The sequence below is a fragment of the Amborella trichopoda genome, chromosome 1 (genome assembly GCF_054954075.1).
Source record: "Amborella trichopoda isolate Santa Cruz 75 chromosome 1, AtrichopodaSantaCruz75HAP2 v2.0, whole genome shotgun sequence".
Taxonomy (NCBI): domain Eukaryota; kingdom Viridiplantae; phylum Streptophyta; class Magnoliopsida; order Amborellales; family Amborellaceae; genus Amborella; species Amborella trichopoda.
The window spans coordinates 17,958,697-17,973,696 of record NC_142336.1 but is presented as its reverse complement, the minus strand read 5'-3'; the positions used below and the strand labels follow the sequence as shown (position 1 = coordinate 17,973,696).

General features: G+C 59.5%; 1 pseudogene; it reads right to left on the bottom strand.

The window, feature by feature from the left end:
- LOC148783659 (uncharacterized) overlaps positions 1–14,225 on the bottom strand; it is a 20,309-nt pseudogene extending 6,084 nt beyond the window's left edge.
- Between the last annotated feature and the right edge of the window lie 775 nt (positions 14,226–15,000).

Sequence of the window (15,000 nt, the reverse complement as noted above, 5' to 3'; positions counted from 1 at the left end):
CATCCCACCGGCCCTGGAGCCTCCTTGCCTTCAACCTTGCGTGTGGTGGTGATGCACTCCAAGATGCAACATTGTGCACTGAGGTGGTTTGGGTCGTGTTGAGGCCAAATATATGCTAGTTTGACCCCCAACAGGTGTCACTCAGGAATGTCTGTTGTTTTAAGCCATGAAACATAATTGGGAAGGGTGGGAAACAGGTTGGGACGAGGCTGAGGTATGTGATTTGTGCTAGGCATGCTGCCTAGATGTGCTCTGTTAAGTCGCACAGCTCGTCGCCACGTGCATAGGAGCACACCTCGCTGCCCACCTGGCAAACTGCGTGGTTGTGCCTTGTTCGGGCAACCTGCAAGCCATCACGTCGCCGTGTGCCTAGGCGCACACGATGAAGAGCTCAACCCAAACTACGTAAGGTTGCCTTGTTCGGGCCGACCTATGGACCCTAGATGCGCTGTTCCATGACGCACACCTCAGTGCCCACCTGGCATACCTCGCCGGTGTTCTCAGCTCAGGCAACCCGTTGGCCTTCATCCCACCGAGAGCCTAGGTACACACCTCGGTGACCACCAGGCAAACTGCGTGGGTGTGCCTAGCCAGTCAGCCCGTACTCCTTCGCGATGCCTTTTGCCTAGCGGCACACCTTGGTGCCCTTCAGGCAAACTGCGTGGGTGTGCCTTGATGGGGCAACCCGTATGCCTCCGTGGCACGGAAGGCAAACTGCGTGGGTGTGCCTTGATGGGGCAACCCGTATGCCTCCGTGGCACCTTGTGCCTAAGCACACACCGCGGATCCCTCAACCCATACTGCAATGTTGTGCCTTACGTCAGTAGACTTGTGGTCCCTCGTTGCGTTGCGCCGAGGCAAACAGCTTAGTGCTCACCACGCATACTGCATGGGTGTGCATTGCCTCGGCTGACTTGTATGCCGTGGACGCATTGTGCCCAGGCGCTGTGCGTAGTGCTCACCACCCATGCCGATTGGGTGTTCTCATCTCGGGCAACCTGGAGCCCATTGTTGCGTTCTGCCTAGCCACACACCATAGTGCACACATGGCATACTGCTTGGGTGTGCTTAGCTCGGCGACCGGCAGGCCCTCCCGACGTCGTGTACCTAGGTTCACACCTCGGTGTCCACCAGGCAAACTGTGCAGGTCTGCCTTGCTCGGGCTACTCGAATGCCATCTTGGCACCGTGTGCCTAGGTGCACACCATGGAGCTTTCAACCCATCTTGCGTGGGTTTGCCTAGCTCGTTCGTCCCACCTGCCCTCTAGGCTCCCTGCCTTCAACCTTGCGTGTGGTGGTGATGCACTCCAGGATGCAACATTGTGCACTGAGGTGGCTTGGGTCGTGTTGAGGCCAAATGTATGCTAGTTTGACCCCCACCAGAAGTCACTCAGGAATGTCTGGTGTTTTAAGCTATGAAACATAATTGGGAAGGGTGGGCAACAGGTTGGGACGAGGCTGAGGTATGTGATTTAAGCTAGGCGTGCTGCCAATGCGTGGGTGTGTCCTTCTCTTGCTTACCTGTGGACCCTCGATGCGCTCTGTCAAGTCGCACAGCTCGTCGCCACGTGCATAAGAGCACACCTCGCTGCCCCCCTGGCAAACTGCGTGGTTGTGCCTTGCTCGGGCAAACCTCAAGCCATCACGTCGCCGTGTGCCTAGGCACACACGATGAAGCCCTCAACCTAAACTTCGTGGGGTTGCCTTGTTCGGGCTGACCTATGGACCCTAGATGCGCTGTTCCATGACGCACACCTCAGTGCCCACCTGGCATACCTCGCGGGTGTTTTCAGCTCAGGCAACCCGTTGGCCTTCATCCCACCGAGGGCCTAGGCACACACCTCGGTGACCACCAGGCATACTGAGTGGGTGTGCCTGGCCGGTCAGCCCGTACTCCTTCGCGATGCCTTTTGCCTTGGCGCACACCTTGGTGCCCACCTGGCGAACTGCGTGGGTGAGCCTTGCTGGGGCAACCCGTATGCCTCCGCGGCACCCTGTGCCTAGGCACACACCACGGATCCCTCAACCCATACTGCAATGTTGTGCCTCACGTCAGCAGACTTGTGGTCCCTCGATGCGTTGCGCCAAGGCAAACAGCTTAGTGCTCACCACGCATACTGCCTGGGTGTGCCTTGCCTCGGCTGACTTGTATGCCGGGTACGCATTGTGCCCAGGCGCTCGGCTCGGTGCTCACCACCCATACCGAGCGGGTGTTCTCATCTCGGGCAACCTGGAGCCCATCGTTGCGTTGTGCCTAGCCACACACCTTAGTGCACACATGGCATACTGCTTGGGTGTGCTTAGCTCGGCGACCGGCAGGCCCTCTCGATGCCGTGTACCTAGGTGCACACCTCGGTGTCCACCAGGCAAACTGTGCAGGTGTGCCTTGCTCGGGCTACGCGAATGCCATCTTGGCACCGTGTGCCTAGGTGCACACCATGGAGCTTTCAACCCATCTTGCGTGGGTTTGCCTAGCTCGTTCGTCCCACCTGCCCTCTAGGCTCCCTGCCTTCAACCTTGCGTGTGGTGGTGATGCACTCCAGGATGCAACATTGTGCACTGAGGTGGCTTGGGTCGTGTTGAGGCCAAATGTATGCTAGTTTGACCCCCACCAGAAGTCACTCAGGAATGTCTGGTGTTTTAAGCTATGAAACATAATTGGGAAGGGTGGGCAACAGGTTGGGACGAGGCTGAGGTATGTGATTTGAGCTAGGCGTGCTGCCAATGCGTGGGTGTGTCCTTCTCTGGCTTACCTGTGGACCCTCGATGCGCTCTGTCAAGTCGCACAGCTCGTCCCCACGTGCATAAGAGCACACCTCGCTGCCCCCCTGGCAAACTGCGTGGTTGTGCCTTGCTCGGGCAAACTTCAAGCCATCACGTCGCCGTGTGCCTAGGCACACACGATGAAGCCCCCAACCTAAACTTCGTGGGGTTGCCTTGTTCGGGCTGACCTATGGACCCTAGATGCGCTGTTCCATGACGCACACCTCAGTGCCCACCTGGCATACCTCGCGGGTGTTTTCAGCTCAGGCAACCCGTTGGCCTTCATCCCACCGAGGGCCTAGGCACACACCTCGGTGACCACCAGGCATACTGAGTGGGTGTGCCTGGCCGGTCAGCCCGTACTCCTTCGCGATGCCTTTTGCCTTGGCGCACACCTTGGTGCCCACCTGGCGAACTGCGTGGGTGAGCCTTGCTGGGGCAACCCGTATGCCTCCGCGGCACCCTGTGCCTAGGCACACACCACGGATCCCTCAACCCATACTGCAATGTTGTGCCTCACGTCAGCAGACTTGTGGTCCCTCGATGCGTTGCGCCAAGGCAAACAGCTTAGTGCTCACCACGCCAACTGCCTGGGTGTGCCTTGCCTCGGCTGACTTGTATGCCGGGTACGCATTGTGCCCAGGCGCTCGGCTCGGTGCTCACCACCCATACCGAGCGGGTGTTCTCATCTCGGGCAACCTGGAGCCCATCGTTGCGTTGTGCCTAGCCACACACCTTAGTGCACACATGGCATACTGCTTGGGTGTGCTTAGCTCGGCGACCGGCAGGCCCTCTCGATGCCGTGTACCTAGGTGCACACCTCGGTGTCCACCAGGCAAACTGTGCAGGTGTGCCTTGCTCGGGCTACGCGAATGCCATCTTGGCACCGTGTGCCTAGGTGCACACCATGGAGCTTTCAACCCATCTTGCGTGGGTTTGCCTAGCTCGTTCGTCCCACCTGCCCTCTAGGCTCCCTGCCTTCAACCTTGCGTGTGGTGGTGATGCACTCCAGGATGCAACATTGTGCACTGAGGTGGCTTGGGTCGTGTTGAGGCCAAATGTATGCTAGTTTGACCCCCACCAGAAGTCACTCAGGAATGTCTGGTGTTTTAAGCTATGAAACATAATTGGGAAGGGTGGGCAACAGGTTGGGACGAGGCTGAGGTATGTGATTTGAGCTAGGCGTGCTGCCAATGCGTGGGTGTGTCCTTCTCTGGCTTACCTGTGGACCCTCGATGCGCTCTGTCAAGTCGCACAGCTCGTCCCCACGTGCATAAGAGCACACCTCGCTGCCCCCCTGGCAAACTGCGTGGTTGTGCCTTGCGCGGGCAAACTTCAAGCCATCACGTCGCCGTGTGCCTAGGCACACACGATGAAGCCCCCAACCTAAACTTCGTGGGGTTGCCTTGTTCGGGCTGACCTATGGACCCTAGATGCGCTGTTCCATGACGCACACCTCAGTGCCCACCTGGCATACCTCGCGGGTGTTTTCAGCTCAGGCAACCCGTTGGCCTTCATCCCACCGAGGGCCTAGGCACACACCTCGGTGACCACCAGGCATACTGAGTGGGTGTGCCTGGCCGGTCAGCCCGTACTCCTTCGCGATGCCTTTTGCCTTGGCGCACACCTTGGTGCCCACCTGGCGAACTGCGTGGGTGAGCCTTGCTGGGGCAACCCGTATGCCTCCGCGGCACCCTGTGCCTAGGCACACACCACGGATCCCTCAACCCATACTGCAATGTTGTGCCTCACGTCAGCAGACTTGTGGTCCCTCGATGCGTTGCGCCAAGGCAAACAGCTTAGTGCTCACCACGCATACTGCCTGGGTGTGCCTTGCCTCGGCTGACTTGTATGCCGGGTACGCATTGTGCCCAGGCGCTCGGCTCGGTGCTCACCACCCATACCGAGCGGGTGTTCTCATCTCGGGCAACCTGGAGCCCATCGTTGCGTTGTGCCTAGCCACACACCTTAGTGCACACATGGCATACTGCTTGGGTGTGCTTAGCTCGGCGACCGGCAGGCCCTCTCGATGCCGTGTACCTAGGTGCACACCTCGGTGTCCACCAGGCAAACTGTGCAGGTGTGCCTTGCTCGGGCTACGCGAATGCCATCTTGGCACCGTGTGCCTAGGTGCACACCATGGAGCTTTCAACCCATCTTGCGTGGGTTTGCCTAGCTCGTTCGTCCCACCTGCCCTCTAGGCTCCCTGCCTTCAACCTTGCGTGTGGTGGTGATGCACTCCAGGATGCAACATTGTGCACTGAGGTGGCTTGGGTCTTGTTGAGGCCAAATGTATGCTAGTTTGACCCCCACCAGAAGTCACTCAGGAAAGTCTGGCGTTTTAAGCTATGAAACATAATTGGGAAGGGTGGGCAACAGGTTGGGACGAGGCTGAGGTATGTGATTTGAGCTAGGCGTGCTGCCAATGCGTGGGTGTGTCCTTCTCTGGCTTACCTGTGGACCCTCGATGCGCTCTGTCAAGTCGCACAGCTCGTCCCCACGTGCATAAGAGCACACCTCGCTGCCCCCCTGGCAAACTGCGTGGTTGTGCCTTGCTCGCGCAAACTTCAAGCCATCACGTCGCCGTGTGCCTAGGCACACACGATGAAGCCCCCAACCTAAACTTCGTGGGGTTGCCTTGTTCGGGCTGACCTATGGACCCTAGATGCGCTGTTCCATGACGCACACCTCAGTGCCCACCTGGCATACCTCGCGGGTGTTTTCAGCTCAGGCAACCCGTTGGCCTTCATCCCACCGAGGGCCTAGGCACACACCTCGGTGACCACCAGGCATACTGAGTGGGTGTGCCTGGCCGGTCAGCCCGTACTCCTTCGCGATGCCTATTGCCTTGGCGCACACCTTGGTGCCCACCCGGCGAACTGCGTGGGTGAGCCTTGCTGGGGCAACCCGTATGCCTCCGCGGCACCCTGTGCCTAGGCACACACCACGGATCCCTTAACCCATACTGCAATGTTGTGCCTCACGTCAGCAGACTTGTGGTCCCTCGATGCGTTGCGCCAAGGCAAACAGCTTAGTGCTCACCACGCATACTGCCTGGGTGTGCCTTGCCTCGGCTGACTTGTATGCCGGGTACGCATTGTGCCCAGGCGCTCGGCTCGGTGCTCACCACCCATACCGAGCGGGTGTTCTCATCTCGGGCAACCTGGAGCCCATCGTTGCGTTGTGCCTAGCCACACACCTTAGTGCACACATGGCATACTGCTTGGGTGTGCTTAGCTCGGCGACCGGCAGGCCCTCTCGATGCCGTGTACCTAGGTGCACACCTCGGTGTCCACCAGGCAAACTGTGCAGGTGTGCCTTGCTCGGGCTACGCGAATGCCATCTTGGCACCGTGTGCCTAGGTGCACACCATGGAGCTTTCAACCCATCTTGCGTGGGTTTGCCTAGCTCGTTCGTCCCACCTGCCCTCTAGGCTCCCTGCCTTCAACCTTGCGTGTGGTGGTGATGCACTCCAGGATGCAACATTGTGCACTGAGGTGGCTTGGGTCGTGTTGAGGCCAAATGTATGCTAGTTTGACCCCCACCAGAAGTCACTCAGGAAAGTCTGGTGTTTTAAGCTATGAAACATAATTGGGAAGGGTGGGCAACAGGTTGGGACGAGGCTGAGGTATGTGATTTGAGCTAGGCGTGCTGCCAAAGCGTGGGTCTGGCCCGCTCTGGCTTACCTGTGGACCCTCGATGCGCTCTGTCAAGTCGCACAGCTCGTTGCCCACCTGGCAAACTGCGTGGTTGTGCCTTGCTCGGGCAACCTGCAAGCCATCACGTCGTCGTGTGCCTAGGCGCTCACGATGAAGCCCTCCACCCAAACTTCGTGGGGTTGCCTTGTTCGGGCTGACCTATGGACCCTAGATGCGTTGTTCCATGACGCACACCTCAGTGCCCACCTGGCATACCTCGCGGGTGTTCTCAGCTCAGGCAAACCGTTGGCCTTCATCCCACCGAGGGCCTAAGCACACACCTCGGTGACCACCAGGCACACTGTGTGGGTGTGCCTAGGCGGTCAGCCCGTACTCCTTCGCGATGCCTAGGCGCACACCTTGGTGCCCACCCGGCGAATGGCGTGGGTGTGCCTTGATGGGGCAACCCGTATGCCTTTGCGGCACCTTGTGCCTCGACGCACACCGCGGATCCCTCAACCCACACAGCAATGTTGTGCCTTACGTCAGCAGACTTGTGGTCCCTCGATGCGTTGCGCCGAGGCAAACAGCTTAGTGCTCACCACGCATACTGCATGGGTTTGCCTTGCCTCGGCTGACTCTTATGCCGTGGACGCATTGTGCCCAGGCGCTCGGCTTTAGTGCTCACCACCCATACCGAGCGGGTGTTCTCATCTCGAGCAACCTGGATCCCTTCGTTGCGTTGTGCCTAGCCACACACCTTAGTGCACACATGGCATACTGCTTGGGTGTGCTTAGCTCGGCGACCGGCAGGCCCTCCCGATGCCGTGTACCTAGGTGCACACCTCGGTGTCCACCAGGCAAACTGTGCAGGTGTGCCTTGCTCGGGCTACGCGAATGCCATCTTGGCACCGTGTGCCTAGGTGCACACCATGGAGCCTTCAACCCATGTTGCGTTGGTTTGCCTAGCCCGTTCGTCCCACCCCCCCTCGAGGCTCCCTGCCTTCAACCTTGCTTGTGGTGGTGATGCACTCCAGGATGCAACGTTGTGCACTGAGTTGGCTTGGGTCGTGTTGAGGCCAAACGTATGCTAGTTTGACCCCCAACGGGTGTCACTCAGGAATGTCTGGTGTTTTAAGCCGTGAAACATAATTGGGAAGGGTGGGCAAACAGGTTGGGACGAGGCTGAGGTATGTGATTTGTGCTTGGCGTGCTGCCAAAGCATGGGTGCGGCCTGCTTTGGCTTTACCGTGGACCCACGATGCGCTCTGTCATGTCGCACAGCTCGACGCCACGTGCCTAGGAGCACACCTAGCTGCCCACCAGGCAAACTGCGTGGTTGTGCCTTGCTCGGGGAACCCGCAAGCCATCACGTCGCCGTGTGCCTAGGCGCAATGGACGAAGCCCTCAACCCATACTGCGTGGGGTTGCCTTGTTCGGGCTGACCCGTGGACCCTAGATGCCTTGTTCCATGGCTCACACCTCGGTGCTCTCCTGGCATACCTCGCGGGTGTTCCCAGCTCAGGCAAACCGTTGGCCTTCATCCCACCGAGGGCCTAGGCACACACCACGGTGACCACCAGGCACACTGCGTGGGTGTGCCTAGGCGGTCAGCCCGTACTCCTTCGCGATGCCTAGGCGCACACCTTGGTGCCCACCTGGCGAATGGCGTGGGTGTGCCTTCATGGGGCAACCCGTATGCCTCCGCCGCACCTTGTGCCTCGGCGCACACCGCGGATCCCTCGACCCATACTGCAATGCTGTGCCTCACGTCAGCAGACTTGTGGTCCCTCGATGCGTTGCGCCGAGGCAAACAGCTTAGTGCTCACCACACGTACTGCATGGGTGTGCCTTGCCTCGGCTGACTTGTATGCCGTGGACGCATTGTGCCCAGGCGCTCGGCTCAGTGCTCACCACCCATACCGAGCGGGTGTTCTCATCTCGGGCAACCTGGAGCCCATCGTTCCGTTGTGCCTAGCCACACACCTTAGTCCACACATGGCATACTTGCTTGGGTGTGCTTAGCTCGGCGACCGGCAGGCCCTCTCGATGCCGTGTACCTAGGTGCACACCTCGGTGTACACCAGGCAAACTGTGCAGGTGTGCCTTGCTCTGGCTACGCGAACGCCATCTTGGCACCGTGTGCCTAGGTGCACACCATGGAGCCTTCAACCCATGTTGCGTTGGTTTGCCTAGCCCGTTCGTCCCACCCCCCCTCGAGGCTCCCTGCCTTCAACCTTGCTTGTGGTGGTGATGCACTCCAGGATGCAACGTTGTGCACCGAGTTGGCTTGGGTCGTGTTGAGGCCAAACGTATGCTAGTTTGACCCCCAACGGGTGTCACTCAGGAATGCCTGGTGTTTTAAGCCATGAAACATAATTGGGAAGGGTGGGCAAACAGGTCGGGACGAGGCTGAGGTATGTGATTTGTGCTTGGCGTGCTGCCAAAGCATGGGTGCGGCCTGCTTTGGCTTTACCGTGGACCCACGATGCGCTCCGTCATGTCGCACAGCTCGACGCCACGTGCCTAGGAGCACACCTAGCTGCCCACCAGTCAAACTGCGTGGTTGTGCCTTGCTCGTGCAACCCGCAAGGCATCACGTCGCCGTGTGCCTAGTCGCACACGACGAAGCTCTCAACCCATACTGCGTGGGGTGGCCTTGTTCGGGCTGACCCGTGGACCCTAGATGCCTTGTTCCATGGCTCACACCTCGGTGCTCTCCTGGCATACCTCGCGGGTGTTCCCGGCTCAGGCAAACTGTTGGCCTTCATCCCACCGTGGGTCTAAGCACACACCTCGGTGCCCACCAGGCATACCGCGTGGGTTTTCCCAGCCGGTCAGCCCGTACTATCGCGACGCCTTTTGCCTTTGCGAACACCTCGGTGCCCAATTGGCAAACTTCGTGGGTTTGTCTTGATGGGGCATCCCGTGTGCCTTCGCGGCACCGTGTGCCTTGGCCCACACAGCGGAGCCCTCAACCCATACTGCAATGTTGTGCCTTACCTCAGCAGACTTGTGGTCCCTCGATGCGTTGTGCCGAGGCAAACAGCTTAGTGCTCACAACGCATACTGCGCGGGTGTGCCTTGCCTCGGCTGACTTGTGGACCGTCAACGCGTTGGGCACAAGCGCCGAGCTAAGTGTTCACCACCCATACCGCGCGGGAGTTCTTATCTCGGGCAACCTGGAGCCTATTGTTGCGTTGTGCCTAGCCACACACCATAGTTCACACGTCATACTGCTTGGGTGTGTTTAGCTCGGCGACCGGCAGGCCCTCTCGATGCCGTGTACCTAGGTGCACACCTCGTTGTCCACCAGGCAAACTGTGCAGGTGTGCCTTGCTCGGGCTACGCGAATGCCATCGTGGCACCGTTTGCCTAGGTGCACACCATGGAGCCTTCAACCCATGTTGCGTGGGTTTGCCTAGCTCGTTCATCCTACCTGCCATCGAGGCTCCCTGCCTTCAACCTTGCGCGTGGTGGTGATGCACTGTATGATGCAATATTGTGCACTGAAGTGGCTTGGGTAGTGATGAGGCCAACTGTATGCCAGTATGACCCCCAACAGGTGTCACTCAGGAATATCTGGTGCTTTAAGCCATGAAACATAATTGGGAAGGGTGGGAAACAGGTTGGGACGAGGCTGAGGTATGTGATTTGTGCTAGGCATGCTGCGAAAGCGTGGTTGTGGCCTGTTTTGGCTTGACCGTGGACCCACGATGCGCTCTGTCATGTCGCACAGCTCGACGCCACGTGCCTAGGAGCACACCTAGCTGCCCACCAGGAAAACTGCGTGGTTGTGCCTTGCTCGGGCAAGCCGCAAGCCATCACGTCGCCGTGTGCCTAGGCTTACACGACGAGGCCCACAACCCGTACTGCGTTGGGTTGCCTTGCTCTGGCCGACCCATGCACCCTAGACGCGCTATGCCGTGGCGCACACCTCGTTGCCCGGGTGGCATACCTCGCGGGTGTTCCCAGCTCAGGCAACCCGTTGGCCTTCATCCCACCGTGGGCGTAGGCACACACCTCGGTGCCCACCATGCATACTGCGTGGGTGTGCCTAGCCGGTCAGCCCGTACTCCTTCGCGATGCCATATGCCTAGGCGCACACCTCGGTGCCCACCTGGCAAACTGCGTGGGTGTGTCTTGATAGGGCAACCCCTACGCCTCCGCGGCACCGTGTGCCTAGGCGCACACCGCGGAGCCCTCAACCCATACTGCAATGTTGTGCCTTACCACGGCAGACTTGTGGTCCCTCGATGCATTGTGTCGAGTCAAACAGCTTATTGATCACCACGCATACTGCACGTGTGTGCCTCGCCTCGGTTGACTTGTGGACCGTCGACGCTTTGTGCCTAGTCGCACAACTTAGTGCTCACCACCCATACCGCGCGGGTGTTCCCTGCTCTGGCAAGCTCGAGCCCATTGTTGCGTTGTGCCTAGCCACACGCCTTGGTGCACACATGTCATACTCCTTGGGTGTGCTTAGCTCGGCGACCGGCAGGTCCTCGCCATGTCGTGTACCTAGGTGCACAGCTCGGTGTCCGGTAAACTGGGCAGGTGCGCCTTACTCGGGCCACGCGTTTGCCATCGTGGCGCCTTGTGCCTAGGTGCACACAATGGAGCCCTCATCCCATGCTGCGTGGGTTTTGCCTAGCTCGTTCATCCCACCGGCCCTCGAGGTTCCTTGCCTTCAACCTTGCGTGTGGTGGTGATGCACTCTAGGATGCAACATTGTTCACTGAAGCGGCTTGGGTCGTGATGTGGCCAAATGTATGCTAGTTTGACCCCCAACAGGTGTCCCTCAGGAATGTCTGGTGTTTTAAGCCATGAAACATTATTGGGAAGGGTGGGAAACGACAGGTTGGGACGAGGCTGAGGTATGTGATTTGCGCTAGGCTTGATGCTAAAGCGTGGGTGTGGCCTGCTCTGGCTTACCCGTGGACCCTCTATGCGCTCTGTCATGTCGCACAGCTCGACCCCAAGTGCCTTAGGAGAAAACCTCGCTGCCCACCAGGCAAACTGCGTGGTTGTGCCTTTCTCGGGCAACCCGCAAGCCATCACGTCGCCGTGTGCCTAGGCGTACACGACGAAGCCCTCAACCCATACTGCGTTGGGTTGCCTTGCTCTGGCCGACCCATGCACCCTAGACGCGCTATTCCATGGCGCACACCTCGGTGCCCACGTGGCATACCTCGCGGGTGTTCCCAGCGCAGGCAACCCGTTGGCCTTCATCCCACCTCGGGCCTAGGCACCCACCTCGGTTCCGACCAGGCATACTGCGTGGGTGTGCCTAGCGGGTCAGCCCGTACTCCTTCGCGACGCCCTTTGCCTAGGCGCACACCTCGGTGCCCACCTGGCAAACTGCGCGGGTGTGTCTTGATAGGGCGACCCGTACGCCTCCGCGGCACCGTGTGCCTATGCGCACACCGCGGAGCCCTCAACCCATACTGCAATGTTGTGCCTTACCTCGGCAGATTTGTGGTCCCTCCATGCATTGTGCCGAGGCAAACAGCTTATTGCTCACCACGCATACTGCACGTGTGTGCCTCGCCTCGGCTGACTTGTGGACCGTCGACCCATTTTGCCTAGGCGCACATGTTAGTGCTCACCACCCATACCGCGCGGGTGTTCCCAGCTCCGGCAACCTGGTGCCCATTGTTGCGTTGTGCATAGGCACACCGCTTGGTGCACACATGGCATACTGCTTGGGTGTGCCTTGCTCGGCGCCCGATAGGCCCTCGCGATGCCGTGTACTTAGGTGCACACCTCCGTGCCCACCAGGCAAACTGTGCTGTTGTGCCTTGCTCGGGCTACGAGTAGAGGCCAACGTGGCACAGTGTGCCCAGGTGCACACCATGGAGCCCTCAACCCATGCTGCGTGGGTTTGCCTTGCTCATTCATCCCACCGGCCCTCGAGGGTTCCCTGCCTTCAACCTTGAGTGTGGTGGTGATGCACCCTAGGATGCAACATTATGCACTGAAGTGGCTGGGGTCGTGATGAGGCCAAATGTATGCCAGTTTGACCCCCAACAGGTATTGCTCAGGAATGTCCGGTGTTTTAAGCCATGAAACATAATTGGGAAGGGTGGGCAACAGGTTGGGACGAGGCTGAGTTATGTGATTTGTGTTAGGCGTGCTGCCAAAGCGTGGTTGTGGGCTGCTCTGGCTTACCCGTGGACCCTCGATGCGCTCAGTCAAGTCGCACAGCTCGACGCCACGTGCCTAGGAGCACACCTCGCTACCCACCAGGCAAACTGCGTGGTTTGGCCTTGCTCGGGCAACCCGCAAGCCATCACGTCGCCGTGGTGCCTAGGCGCACACGACGAAGCTCTCAACCCATACTGCGTGGGGTTGCCTTGCTCGGGCTGACCCGTGGACCCTAGATGCGCTGTTCCAAGGCGCACACCTCGGTGCCCACCTGGCATTCCTCGTGGGTGTTCCCAGCTCAGGCAACCCGTTGGCCTTCATCCCACCGTGGGCCTAGGCACGCACCTCGGTGCCCACCAGGCATACTGCGTGGGTGTGCCTAGCCGGTCAGCCCGTTCTCCTTCGCGACCCCGTTTGCCTAGGCGCATACCTCGGTGTCCACCTTGCAAACTGCGTGGGTGTGACTTGATGGGGCAACCCTCACGCCTCCGCGGCGCCGTGGTCCTAGGCGCACACCGCGGAGCCCTCATCCCATACTCCAATGGTTTTCCTTACCTCGGCTGACTTGTGGTCCCTCGATGCGTTGTGCCGAGGCACATAACTTAGTGCTCACGACGCATACTGCACGGGTGTGCCTCGTCTCGGCGTACTTGTGGACCGTTGATGCATTGTGCCTAGGCGCACAGCTTAATGCTCGCCACCCATACCGCGCGGGTGTTCCCAGCTCGGGCAACTTGGAGGCCCTTGTTTCGTTGTGCCTAGGCACCCACCTGCGAGCACACCAGGCGTACATTTTGGGTGTCCCTATCTCGGCGACCGGCAGGGCTTCACGATGCCGTGTACCTAGGTGCACACCTCGGCGTCCACCAGCAAAACTGTGCGGGTTTGCCTTGCTCGGGCTACGCGTAGGCCAACGTGGCACCGTGTGCCTAGGTGCACACAATGGGGCCCTCAACATATGCTGCGTGGGTTTGCATTGCTCGTTCATCCCGCCGGCCCTCGAGGCTCCTTGCCTTCAACCTTTCGTGTGGTGGTGAGGCACCCCAGGATGCAACATTGTGCATTTAGGTGGTATGGGTCGTGATGAGGCCAGATGTGGGTTAGTTTGACACCCAACAGGTGTCACTCAGGAATGTCAGGTGTTTTAAGCCATGAAACATAATTGGGAAGGTTGGGCACCAGGTTGGGACGAGGCTGAGGTACGTGATTTGGGTAAGGCGTCATGCCAACGCGTCGGTGTGGGCCTGCTTTGGCTGACCCGTAGACCATCGATGTGTTCTGCCTAGTCGCACACCTCGGTGCTCGCCACCCATGCCACGTGGTTGTGCCAAGCTCGTTCAACCCGTTGGCACTCACAGCGAGGTGCCTAGGCGCGCTACTCGTTTCCCTCCAGGCTCATACTGCTTGGTTGTGCTTTTCCTGGGATGACTCGTGGACACTCCATGCGCTGTGCTTAGGCGCACACCTCTGTGCTCACCACTCAGCCGTCAACCCTTTCAGCGTGGGTGTGCCTACCCTTACTGCGTGGGTGCTTCCAGCTCGTTCAGCTCTGTAGGCACTCGTGGCGCTGTGCCTAGTTAGCCAGATAGGTGCTCACCTGGCATACTGCTTGGGTCTGCCTTTCTCGCCCACCAGTGGGCTCTCGTGACGCCGTGTGCCCAGGGGCCCTCGATCCATGGTGCGTTGGTGTGCTCTGCTCGGGCATCTCACCGGCCCTCGAGCCCCGCTGCTTTCAATCGTGCGTGTGGTGATGCGTCGTGCCTTGACGCGCACCCGGTTGCCCCCTACCCAAGACGTGTGCGTAATGCCCCGGGCACTCGCGACACCGTGCGTAGACGCGTACCTCGGTGCCCACCATCCACGCCACACATTGCACCGTGGTGTGCTCCGGGCCGTCCCATCCCACCTCGCCAGCTATTCCGATGCACTAGGACGACGCGCCCAGACCGTCTTATGGGCCAGGACGGGCAGTGCAGGAGCTTGAGTTCCAATGCTCCACCGTGTGTTTGCCCCCGGAAAGCTGATTTGGGCGCGCACGTCGTTGTGCACTGGGCATGGTGGTGTGGTGGGATGGGTTTGCCCCTTAGGAAAACATTTGTGTGCTAGTTTCGGTGGAATGGCGGCCACTCTTGAATTTCTCATGTTTTAAGCTATCAAACATACTTGGGGAGAGTCGGAACCAGGTAAACGTATGCGTCTCCCTCCCTCCCCTTGAACGCATGCAAACAATTGTAGGGAATGAAGGTCGACCTCCATGTGGATCCGATCTGCGAGGCAGCAGGATGACGGTGTGCTTCCGGGTGCGGCTAGGGAAGCTATCTCGACTGCTGTACATCCGCGTCTTAGATGCGATATACCGCCCGAAGCAGCCGGAAGAAGTCCTGCTTCCCTCCTTGACACGATCCGCTCTGGATGACGGTGGGGTGGCAGTCCCGAGGTTGCGCCGTTGCGT